Genomic DNA, 13,546 nt, shown 5'->3' with positions numbered 1-13,546 from the left:
AATCGCTCTTTCACTTAGCCATTTATTATTTTTATAATTTTTTAGAATATTCGGAAATACTTTTTCAATCAATTCATTTTTGGACGTCACTAAATTACAGAAATCAGCAGGTAGTTGTATACGTCCTGAAATTGAGTCTACTTGGAGCTTTCCGTTTCCTATTGCCAGCAATTGATCTGAAAATGTTTGACCAGAGTCATCGTTTTGCAATCGGACACGCATATTTGTAGTTAATTTTAATGTTTTTACGTGTGCCCATAAATTAGAATTTTTCAGGCAAGCATTCATTTCGTCTGCAGGAGTTGATCTAGGTATTATAGGTAATGTTTGCCTGAAATCTCCCGCAAGCAATATTAAGGTGCTGCCAAAGGGTTTCGACTTCCCTCGCAAATCTTTCAAGCATTGATCCAGAGCCTCGAGCGATTTTTTGTGTGCCATTGTGCACTCATCCCAAATAATAAGTTTGCATTGCTGCAATACTTTACCCATCCCAGATGATTTGGAAATATTGCTCGTGGGATTTTCTGTAGAATGCATGTTCAGAGGCAATTTCAAAGCGGAATGAGCAGTTCTTCCACCAGGCAGCAATGTTGCGGCTATTCCGGACGACGCAATTGCCAACGCTATATCATTTTTTGATCGAATTGATGCCAGAATCAGTTTTATCACAAACGTTTTACCAGTACCTCCTGGCGCATCCAAAAAGAAAATTTCTCCAACGTTGTTATCGACACAATGCATTATCATATCATAAATGTCTTTTTGTTCCGACGTTAACTTGGAAATGTTATTTTGTACATACGACAATAGATCACTCGTACTGTAACTTTGTTCACGATCCAATTCTACACATGTCGAAACAGCAGAGATACGGTTAGGTGAAGGCATTCCCAAATCCTGAAGAGGTTTGTTTGCCATACTTACGCACAAATCTTCTATAACAACTAAAGTTTAGTTATAAGTTTCTGATGTAAAATCAAAAGTCATATCTGACGTCTCTAACTGTTTTCGATGAAGTATATCTTCGGACATTTTTGACTTATATTTTTCCCATAACTCTGTAGGAGCTGATGGAGAGCAAGTTGTTAAAATGATGCCAAACAATGCACGAATTTTACTTGGGGTTGACGTTTCGCACGCGTCATTGATGCAATTATCCCAGTGTTGGTCATTCTCCAATAAATTCAGAGCTTGGCATGCACTACGGTAAGTGTCATGTATAGTACCATTTACAGTCCTCAAATACTCAAAGGATGTCGGACCGGGTACATTCACCAAAAGCAGCCGTAGAAAGAAGCATTCATGTTGATTGGGGTGAACGGTGTAGAGTCTTCCTATCGTGGTATCTTTGAAGATGGTAGGTTGGCCGTCGACTGACTTACCCTGTTTTCGACGTTCAAATACTTTATTTTTAGTATTCCACGTGTAATACGAAGGCACTTCAGTATACAGCAGTTTTTTTGCAAAAGAATCATTTTTGCAAAGCGAAAAAAAAGCTGTTAATATTGTATCCGGTGGATTCAGGACTCTTTGTTGCACGTTGGTTTTGTGAAATAAACACGTTGACCATTCTGTAAATGTACCGCTAAGTGAACAACAGCTGGACTACGTTCATGTATCGGAAATGAAAAAATTCGCCAAACAGCTTCATTACTGCTTATGTATCTTCCAGCCTGATATTCTACGATTTCATCGAAATTTTGATTTCGGACTGCAAGCCAAAAACTGCCATGTCACTGCCTTTGTTGACGTATTTACATATGTATTTGATTGCCTTTATGGAGTTACAGTATTCAACGTTTATGTGTGCATTAAATGTTTTTGATAATAATGGGGAATATGGAACAACCCACTGGTTATCTACTTCGATGGTGGTACCGTTACGCTTCTTTATTATTGTTGTTTTACCGCCATCTTCAGTAGATCTTCTTCTATATTGTGGGTAACCATCATTGCCAGTAATTAATTGGGTACTAAAAGTCGAGGATATTGCTTTGTGCACCTTCCTTTGGCCATGCATGGTGAATTTTCGTTCAGTGCACCGCAAGGTCCATGTATCATATTTTTTACAATAATATCATGTAACCCCTTATCGACATTTTTATCAGGTATTTCAGCGGAAATCACATCATCAATTTCGTTCGAAGTAATTTTTTTATGTAGCCAGATTAGTATATGTGCGTGTGGCAAACCTCGTTTTTGCCATTCCACTGAGTACATCCAGCATCGCACTGACCCAAACACTTCATGTTTTACAAGGTAGTTTATCAGTGATTTCAACTTTTGCCGGAAGACACGTGCCGTAATGTCATGCCTATGAACCGCCGATTGTCCTTGAAGTAAAAGCTGCAGTATCTCGTCCCAAGATTGATTACATGTAAATGTAATAAATAAATCTGGACGACCATAGAGACGAACATACGCAATAGCATCTTGAGCATATTCATGCATATGACGGGGACTGCCAGCATATGACGAAGGTAAAATTGTTAATCTTCCAACGTTCGTGGTATTACCGTCATTTATAACTGCATCTCGCAAATGAATGTATTGTTCAGAGCGGAGCTTGGTCTGATTCAGGCGGATATATAGCAAACGTTCTGATTCAATTTTAGCATACATATCCACAACAAATTGGTGAAACAATTCACGGCATTTTAAAATATAATTTTCTTCATCCTGCCGAATCATTAGTCTATAGGAATAATAATGCAATGCACTGCATTTCTTATTCATTTCTTTGTTAGTGGCTGGATTCATCAATTTAATAATAAAGTGATAGCCGTCGGCTCCATCCCAAAAAATGATAGGATATTGTAGGGCATCGTAGCATCGATGAGTTTCAGCAATTCTTAACAACTGAGCGTTTCGCTTATGAAGAATAATATCTCGAGGTAAAAACTGATCACCGACCATAACGATTGCCACTTCGTCGATAGTCGGAGTATTGTATCTACGCACATGTTGGCCAGGAGGCGTTTTGTCAGCGGAAATAACAATTTTATGCGTATCAGTAGGCATCAAATCGATGGCTGTTTTGAACAGACGTACTAAATTATTATTTTCGTGGAAAAGATGTTGCAATTCGGAAACGATTGTCCTTTCAACGTTGGGAGAAATTTCGCAACGTGCATTCAATTCAGAATTTCTATCACTGATGAAGTACAATTGTAAAAATTTATGATTCTCGCCTGAGAATGGTAGAAGTGACCCTGCTTTATGATAAATTTGCCCTTTTACTTTGAAAGTAGACATAAATTGATCTGGATTTTCGATTTGGGCTCCAAACGACGTCATTTGGAAACATGAGTTGTATTGTCTAATTTTTGACAAAAAACGCTTAGATTCTGACGTAGTTCCAGTAAGGAAAGTCTTCAATGGCTCTGGTGGTGCAGCCAATAGAGGAAGTTTAACTTTTTCTGAGGCGCAACACATTCCCATTGTTTCACCATTGAATTTCAAGGCCTTGCAATAGGGACAAATTTTAGACATTGTCCCGATTTGAACACATCTACTCAAGCTATAATCATCGACTGGGTTGTACCTTAATGCCAGGCGATAACTTTCAGGTTGCTCTGATTCTTCGGCACGCTTTCTTTTCTTACTTTCTCTATCAGCAGCAAGCCTGATTTCTTGCTGTTCTTGTAATTCCTCGGCACGCCTTCTTTTTTCACATTCTCTTTTAGCAGCAAGTCTGCTTCCGCGTTGCTCTGGTAGTTCCTCAGCATGCTTTCTGTTCTTTCTTTCTCTATCAGCCTCAAGCCTGTTTCCCTGCTGTTCTTTTGATTCCTCGGCACGCCTTCTTTTTTCACTTTCTCTTTTAGCAGCAAGTCTGCTTTCGCGTTGCTCTGGTAGTTCCTCGGCACGCTTTCTTTTCTGACTTTCTCTATCAGCAGCAAGTTTTTTGGCATAGACTCTTTGAATATGAACATATGTCTTATATAACTTGAATGACGTCACCGTCAAAGCAAAAATGACGGCAACTAATTTCATGACGTCAGCCGACACAGAAACATGACGTCACCTGATCCACAGATCCACAGACAGACAACTTATTTTTATATATATAGATATATATAGATAGATAGATCTTATCTTCTATCTATATAAAAATAAGTTGTCTTTCTGTGGATCTGTGGATCAGGTGACGTCATGTTTCTGTGTCGGCTGACGTCATGAAATTAGTTGTCGTCATTTTTGCTTTGACGATGCTTAGTATATTGTAAAACACATTAATTTGGTTAATAATATACCATTTAAAACACCAAAATGAACATGCTGGAGTAGTCACTCGATGAGAGAGGGTGTCAGAACAGAGAATGAAGGTCCCAGGTTCAAATCCTGGTTAGGCTAAAAAAGGTAAAAAACTAAAAACTAAAAAAAAACTGAAAAAACTAAAAAAAGGCAAAAACTACAAAAAAAACTAAAAACTAATAAAAAAAAATAAAAAAGCTAAAAAACTAAAAAAACTAAAAAAAAACTAAAAAAATAAAAAAACTAAAATCTAAAAAAAAAAACTTAAAAAAAAGGAAAAAACTGAAAAATAAAAGAGAAAAAGAAAACTAATAAAATTAAGAATAAAAATAAAAAAAATAAAAAAAAATAAAAAGTAAAAAAAAAACTAAAAAAACTGAAAAAGCTAAAAAAAAAAAGGTAAAAACCAATAAAAAACTAAAAAGAAAAAAAGGAAAAAAACTAAAAAAAAATTTCATCTAAAAAACTAAAAAAAAACTAAAAAAGGTAAAAACTAAAAGAACTGAAAAAGAAAAAAAACTAAAAAAAGGAAAAAAACTGAAAAATAAAGGAGAAAAAGAAAACTAAAAAAATATAAATAAAAATAAAAAAACTGCACAGGGGGATATAAATGACGACCGGGACACCGGGACACAAGGAATAGAAATGACGCCCGGGACACTCAAAGAAAAATCACAGACTGGGACACCGGGACACAAATGACGACCGGGACACAGGGAATATAAATGACGACCGGGACACAGGGACATAACTACAAAGGGGACGCCGGGGTGCACAGGGGGATATATAAATGACGATGGCGACTCAGGGAATGGTCGATTAGCAATCACAATCAACAAAGCTCAAGGGCAATCATTAGAATCGTGAGGTATAGATCTGAATACGGATTGTTTTCCCATGGACCATTATATGTTGCATGTTCAAGAGTCGGTAAACCTGACAATCTATTTATATGCACAGACAATGGGACAGCAAAGAATGTTGTATATTCGCAAGTTTTACGTAGTTAAAAACATATATATATATATATATATATATATCTATATATATAAAAATAAGTTGTCTGTGGATGGATGGATGGATGGGTCAGGTGACGTCACCTGAAAAAACTGGATCAGGTGACGTCAAAACTGAAAAAACTAAAAAAGGCAAAAACTACAAAAAAACTAAAAACTAATAAAAAAAATAAAAAAGCTAAAAAACTAAAAAAACTAAAAAAAGGCAAAAACTACAAAAAAAACTAAAAACTAATAAAAAAGCTAAAAAACTAAAAAAACTAAAAAAAGGCAAAAACTACAAAAAAAACTAAAAACTAATAAAAAAAAATAAAAAAGCTAAAAAACTAAAAAAACTAAAAAAACTAAAAAAAAGATAAAAAACTAAAAAAACTAAAAACTAAAAAAAAAAGGAAAAAAACTGAAAAATAAGCTAAAATAAAGGTAAAAACCAATAAAAAACTAAAAAAAAAACTGAAAAAACTAAAAAAAGGCAAAAACTACAAAAAAAAACTAAAAACTAATAAAAAAAGGAAAAAACTAAAAAAAATATTCATCTAAAAAACTAAAAAAAACTAAAAAAGGTAAAAACTAAAAGAACTAAAAAAGAAAAAAATAAAAAAAAAAATACACCGGGATACAAATGACGACCGGGACACAGGGAATATAAATGACGACCGGGACACAGGGACACAACTACATCGGGGACACCGGGGGGAAACAGGGGGATATAAATGACGACCGGGACAAAAAAACTAAAAAGAAAAAAAAAATAAAAACTAATAAAAAAACTAAAAAATCTAAAAATCTAAATAAGCTAAAAAAGAAAAAAAGGAAAAAAACGACCGGGACACAGGGAATATAAATGAAGACCGGGACACAGGGACACAACTACAACGGGGACACCGGGGGAAACAGGGGGATGTAAATGACGACCGGGACACCGGGACAGGGAATGGTCGATTAGCAATCACCATCAACAAAGCTCAAGGGCAATCATTAGAATCATGAGGTATAGATCTGAATACAGATTGTTTTCCCATGGACCATTATATGTTGCAAAAAAAACTAAAAACTAATAAAAAAAGGAAAAAACTAAAAAAAATATTCATCTAAAAAACTAAAAAAAACTAAAAAAGGTAAAAACTAAAAGAACTAAAAAAGAAAAAAATAAAAAAAAAAATACACCGGGATACAAATGACGACCGGGACACAGGGAATATAAATGACGACCGGGACACAGGGACACAACTACATCGGGGACACCGGGGGAAACAGGGGGATATAAATGACGACCGGGACAAAAAAACTAAAAAGAAAAAAAAAATAAAAACTAATAAAAAAACTAAAAAATCTAAAAATCTAAATAAGCTAAAAAAGAAAAAAAAGGAAAAAAACGACCGGGACACAGGGAATATAAATGACGACCGGGACACAGGGACACAACTACAACGGGGACACCGGGGGAAACAGGGGGATGTAAATGACGACCGGGACACCGGGACAGGGAATGGTCGATTAGCAATCACCATCAACAAAGCTCAAGGGCAATCATTAGAATCATGAGGTATAGATCTGAATACAGATTGTTTTCCCATGGACCATTATATGTTGCATGTTCAAGAGTCGGTAAACCTGACAATCTATTTATATGCAAAGACAATGGGACATAGGGACACAACTACAATGGCGCGTAACTATTATGGCGCGTAACGACTTACGCGCGCGGGGGGGCTTGGGGGGGGCGCGAAGCGCCCCCACCAACTAGGTGTTGGGGTGGCGCGAAGCGCCACCCCAACAGCTAGTATATATATATATATATATATATATATATATATATATATATATATATATATATATATATATATATATATATATATATATCTATACTCACAGGTGGGACATAGGGACACAACGACAATGGCGCGTAACTAATATGGCGCGTAACGACTTACGCGCGCGGGGGGGCTTGGGGGGGGGGGGGCGCGAAGCGCCCCCACCAACTAGGTGTTGGGGTGGCGCGAAGCGCCACCCTAACAGCTATCTTCTTTCTATATATATAAAAATAAGTTGTCTGTCTGTGGATCTGTGGATCAGGTGACGTCATGTTTCTGTGTCGGCTGACGTCATGAAGTTAGTTGTAGTCATTTTCGCTATGACGGTGACGTCATTAACGGTATTTAAGACATTTGTTCACGGAAAAATGTTTAATTGTAAAATGACTGAAGAACCTACAATGGCAAAGGCCGAGGAAGCTGCTCAAAGAGTTTATGCCAAAAAACTTGCTGCTGATAGAGAAAGTAAGAAAAGAAAGCGTTCCGAGGAATCACAAGAACAGCAAGAAAACAGCCTTGCAGCTGATAGAGAAAGTAAGAAAAGAAAGCGTGCCGGGGAATCACAAGAACAGCAAGAAAACAGGCTTGCGGCTAAAGAATGCAAAACCACGCAGTTAGATGAAAATCCACCTGGACAGCGAGAGTCAAAACATATCAAAACTGAAAATGATAGCGATGATGATTGGGTTTGGGATTTTGACTTGGATAAGGTCATCAATGCCTACCAGATGTACGTTAAAAAAAGAAAGGTTCGTCGATATGTACTTCATAGTGACGCTGAAAAATAAAGAAGAAAAAGAAAACTGAAAAAAGAAAAAAGGTAAAAAACTAAAAAAAACTAAAAAGAAAAAACACTCAAAGAGAAATTACAGACCGGGACACAAATGACGACCGAGACAGAGGAAATATAAGTGATGACCGGGAACCTCAAAGAGAAATTACAGACTGGGACACCCGGACACAAATCACGACCGGGACAGAGGGAATATAAATGACGACTGGGACACAGGGACACAACTACAACGGGGACGCCGGGGGCACAGGCCGGATATATAGACACCAAGACACAAATGACGACCGGGACACCGGGACACAGGGAATATAAATGACGACCGGGACACTCAAAGAGAAATTACAAACTGGGAATGATCGATTAGCAATCACAATCAACAAAGCTCAAGGGCAATCATTAGAATCGTGAGGTATAGATCTGAATACGGATTGTTTTCCCATGGACCATTATATGTTGCATGTTCAAGAGTCGGTAAACCTGACAATCTATTTATATGCACAGACAATGGGACAGCAAAGAATGTTGTATATTCGCAAGTTTTACGTAGTTAAAAACATATATATATATATATATATATATATATAAATATATATATATATCTATATTCACAGGTGGGACATAGGGACACAACTACAATGGCGCGTAACTAATATGGCGCGTAACGACTTACGCGCGCGGGGGGGGAGGGGCTTGGGGGGGCGCGAAGCGCCCCCACCAACTAGGTGTTGGGGTGCCGCAGGTGACGTCATGTTTCTGTGTCGGCTGACGTCATGAAATTAGTTGTCGTCATTTTTGCTTTGACGATGCTTAGTATATTGTAAAATACATTAATTTGGTTAATAATATACCATTTAAAACACCAAAATGAACATGCTGGAGTAGTCACTCGATGAGAGAGGGTGTCAGAACAGAGAATGAAGGTCCCAGGTTCAAATCCTGGTTAGGCTAAAAAAGGTAAAAACTAAAAACTAAAAAAAAACTGAAAAAACTAAAAAAAGGCAAAAACTACAAAAAAACAAAAAACTAATAAAAAAAATAAAAAAGCTAAAAAACTAAAAAAACTAAAAAAAACTAAAAAACTGAAAACTAAAAAAAAACTTAAAAAAAGGAAAAAACTGAAAAATAGAAGAGAAAAAGAAAACTAATAAAATTAAGAATAAAAATAAAAAAAATAAAAAAGATAAAAACTAAAAAAAAAGTTAAAAGAAAAAACTAAAAAAAACTGAAAAAGCTAAAAAAAAAGGTAAAAACCAATAAAAAACTAAAAAGAAAAAAAGGAAAAAACTAAAAAAAAATTTTATCTAAAAAACTAAAAAAAACTAAAAAAGGTAAAAACTAAAAGAACTGAAAAAGGAAAAAAAAACTAAAAAAAGGAAAAAAACTGAAAAATAAAGGAGAAAAAGAAAACTAAAAAAATATATGTGAAGCGCCCCCACCAACTAGGTGTTGGGGTGGCGCAAAGCGCCACCCCAACAGCTAGTATATATATAAAAATAAGTTGTCTTTTTAGTGACGTCATGTCATCATGTCGTCATGAAGTTAGTTGTCGTCATGTTTGTTATGACGATGACGTCATTAAAAGTATTTAAGAAAATCGTTCAAAGACAAATTTTTAATTGCAAGAAGATTGTGGACGGAAAAATGTTTAATTGTAAAATGACTGAAGAACCTACAATGGCAACAGCCGAGGAAGCTGCTCAAAGAGTCTATGCCAAAAACTTGCAGCTGATAGGGAAAGTAAGAAAAAGAAGTGTGCCGAGGAATCACAAGAACAGCAAGAAAACAGGCTTGCAGCTGACAGAGAAAGTAAGAAAAGAAAGCATGCTGAGGAATCACAAGAACAGCAAGAAAACAGGCTTGCAGCTAAAGAACACAAAACCGCGCAGTTAGATGAAAATCCACCCGGACAGCAAGAGTCAAAACATATCAAAACTGAAAATGATAGTGATGATGATTGGGTTTGGGATTTTGACTTGGATAAGGTCATCAATGCCTACCAGATTTTAGTTAAAAACAAAGGTTTGGCGATATGTATTTCATAGTGACGCTGAAAAATAAAGAAGAAAAAAAAACTAAAAAAAGCTAAAAAACTAAAAAAAAACTAAAAAGAAAAAACACTCAAAGAGAAATTACAGACTGGGACACAAATGACAACCAGGACAGAGGGAATATAAATGACGACCAGGACACTCAAAGAGAAATTACAGACTGGGATACCAGGACACAAATGATGACTGGGACACAGGGAATATAAATGAAGACCAGGACACGGGTATTTAAGAAAATCGTTCAAAGACAAATTTTTAATTGTAAGAAGATCATTGAAAGAGAAATTTTTAATTGTCCCCACCAAGAAGCGCCCCCACCAACTAGGTGAAGGCTAGAGTTTGGAATATATGTTGCATGCCCAACCAACAAGACTAATTAAGCAGCAATGGAATCAGTACAGAGGAGGGCAACAAAATGTATTAAAGACCTCTAAGATGTCCCATATCTACCCTGTCTATGTCAGCTCAGAATACCATCTCTAACATATAGATGCAGACAAGGCAATGTGATAACAGCATACAAGCTTCTAAATACTGAGGATATCATTCTTGACCCTTTCAAACTAGACAATTCAAGGAGAGTTCATGGCCACCCTCATAAGCTTTTCCGGAAACAAGCAAATACCAGATTGAGGAACAAAATTCTTCTCAAATGGAGTTGTCAGTTTGTAGGACTCCCTCATTGAAGAAACAGTGACCTCTACCTGCATAGATGGTTAAAATCATCAGCATACAGGGAGTGGCTCAATAAACCCCCTGGACCAATGCTTGGGACCTCAGAGAGTACAAACTATCATCACTGAAGCTGGTGGACACAGGATTCATTTTATTACTAGCAAGTGTGATTTAAGATAACAGAACACATAAGAAGTATAATAGATTTTACTGTTCAAGTGGTGATTAGCAGTTTAACTACTGAGTATCTTACCATATATTTGTCTCTTAGCTAGCATGGTCATCTAAACATCAACAGATTGACCCCTCAAAAAAAAATCCAGAATTTAACTGATCTTTTTATATATGGATGGAATAGTAAATTGGATCCTAATCTTTAGCTGCTCCAAATAAACTTGAGGTATGTATATACAGTGCCTGCATTTGGGGGTGACAAGTGGTAGGACCTCATTAAGCCCCAACACTTACATGGCAAAATATGTCAAAATTCTAATCTCACAAATGATTTTGTGACTTTGCAAAAGCCTCACAGAAAAAGCCACAGAATGTATGGCTGGGAATTCTAAGTGAACTAGATTAATCCTAGATCATCTATGTCTAGACAACTACTGTTACAAGAAAAATTTGGTGTTTGGCTAGACAAGTTACAGCTAAGCATCCAGTTCTAGACTCTAGAACTCAAAGTCAAGGATTTTTGATTATAACCAATCAGAATGTGTCAAGTTCCACTATTTTAATCATCTATGTTTACATTTTTAAACTGAAATTTAATTTGCATTTTCTCATTAATTGTTTTTTCTTTTTTAGGCAAACATGCTACAGGTAAGACAACCAGTACTGGGACACTTTGGTCACTCTGCCTATTCTGATACAAAATCTTTGATTGGATTACAACATGGGCAAAACTGGGACAAAAGACTTTAATCTTGGATAACCAATCTATACATTTTTCTGGGTTGCTTCCAAAAAACCTGTTGTCTTTTGGCCCAGTATTGAACATGTTGCAATCTAACCAAAGATTCTGTCTTAGAATAGGCAGAGTGATTGAAGTGTCCCAGTACTGGTTGTCTTACCCTACCAAACATTATAGTGAAGCACACCAAGGGAATTGTTTGGCATGTCTTATCCATTATCTTGTGACAGTAAAACAAAAAATTCAATTTTGAAGGTTTTACCCCCATAAACCCTCTTGATTGGCTAAAAATGACAACTGTAATCTATTTGGAACTATAGTTGTAGTTTTAGCTATGCACTGAATTCTTCATGGGAATGATAGTTTCCTAGATGTTGATTTCTGGCTAGACATGAGATCCTAGCTAGACATGAATTTGAACACTGATTTAAATCCTTTTGGCCCTGGTTACCAGAAAATTGTATTTTTCTTTTATTTCTTTAGTTAATTTAATTTAACCTACCCTGGGACTCCTTGTGGTACCCTATCCCCCATTTTTATTCTACTTTATAATCTTTAGTTTTTCTATTTAGTATAATATTATTCTCCCAGATGGATTGATAAATGGACAGACTATTGTACAGTTTAGCAGCTTATCTCTAGGCTAAATACTGTTGTCATGTCAAAACCACAACATTCCTGCTGAACACTAGGAATCATATTGTTACTGCTCCTGCTGGAGGCTAAATTATAATTGCTCCTCCTATATTATGACCATGATCTCAGGCCCTGCACACCAATCTCTGGGTATACAGGCTAGAGTGCTTAAGCTAAACTTCATCTGGTGCTAGAGTTGTAGAGTCAGGTGAATTAAACTTCAATGAATTGGCTGAAATATTAAATGAAAAAATTAACTGCACCTAGGCTAGTCCAACTGCTTTCTTTAAAATGTCACAGAAATTTGGTCCAGAGAGCAACTAGCCTATTTACCCAATGCCTAAGTAGGCTACTAGATTGACCCATGCATGTCTGGGTTCCTTAATGCATTACAGTTATAGAAAGGCAATGAGCGTCCTAAGAGTTCTAAATAGTATTTCACCCCCCTTCAATGTACTGATAAAAACCTTGAGACATGTGTTAGGCCTATTGATTCAAACTGGTTCGGTTTTAGAACAGAAGTTCAAAAGAAATCAACTTACTTCAACTTTGAAATTAGGACAATTGAACAGAATAATTTAGTTTTAACTTTTCCTAGTTTGCATTCTTTTACCTTTTTTACAATTAAAATATAAAAAGGTAAACAGTTGTTTTATTTTTAACAGAGCAATCTAGATAAAGATTATGATTGAATAGATGGCGTCATTAATAGTTTGCCTAAGGCACAGATAAAAAAAATGAGCTATAATATGCTGCCTCTTTTTAAGAAAGGTTATAAGAAGTGACACGAAATCTTCAGGCCTATCATTATGGGAAATATGGTGATTAGCTTATTTTCTAAGGTTTTGAAATTTAGGTTAATACATGGGTCTGAAAACAAGGATATACTTAGCCTGGTCCTGAGGCCTGTGTCTATGGAATGAAGTTGCATGGCTCAATTCAACGAGACGTCTTATTTCGCGCAGTAATATTCATTTTACCAGGATCTGTGAAATACTGCACAGTCAGTTTACTAGAATCTGTTACCGATTCGAAGCAGGGATCTAGAACGACAGAAACTATGTGTACCCAGGTTGTCTGAATCGCGTATCTATATTACTATAAAACAGCTTGAGTGTTAGAGTTGAATTATTGAGAGTTTCTGGGGGTTAATTTAGTCCATAATTTTCTACAAGAATATAAGACGTTGGACCAAATTGACTCACCATTGACTGACCAAATTAAGGTGAATTTACAGACGAGCACATAAACACAATAATACTTCACACAACCGAGAAAAATTATTACTTTACCAAAAAAGAAAAAAAGCTATTTTCTCTGTATTTCAATAGTTATTGTAAATTAAATTCATTTTTATTTAGAACTGATAAAAGAAATTGTTCAGTTTGTGAATTTAG

General features: G+C 36.0%; 1 protein-coding gene across 1 annotated transcript in view; it reads right to left on the bottom strand.

Moving 5' to 3' along the window:
- The window catches only part of LOC136027528 (zinc finger MYND domain-containing protein 11-like), a 447,024-nt gene extending 434,212 nt beyond the window's left edge, over positions 1-12,812 (bottom strand). The window contains exon 1 of the mRNA XM_065704878.1: positions 12,692-12,812. The gene's annotated coding sequence lies outside the window, so the exon portion shown is untranslated. The remainder of the gene's footprint in view (positions 1-12,691) is intronic.
- Between the last annotated feature and the right edge of the window lie 734 nt (positions 12,813-13,546).

Source organism: Artemia franciscana, chromosome 5 (assembly GCF_032884065.1).
Source record: "Artemia franciscana chromosome 5, ASM3288406v1, whole genome shotgun sequence".
In the NCBI taxonomy this organism is placed as follows: Eukaryota; Metazoa; Arthropoda; class Branchiopoda; order Anostraca; family Artemiidae; genus Artemia; species Artemia franciscana.
The sequence above is the reverse complement of the archived record's forward strand: the minus strand, read 5'-3'. Positions and strand labels throughout refer to the sequence as shown.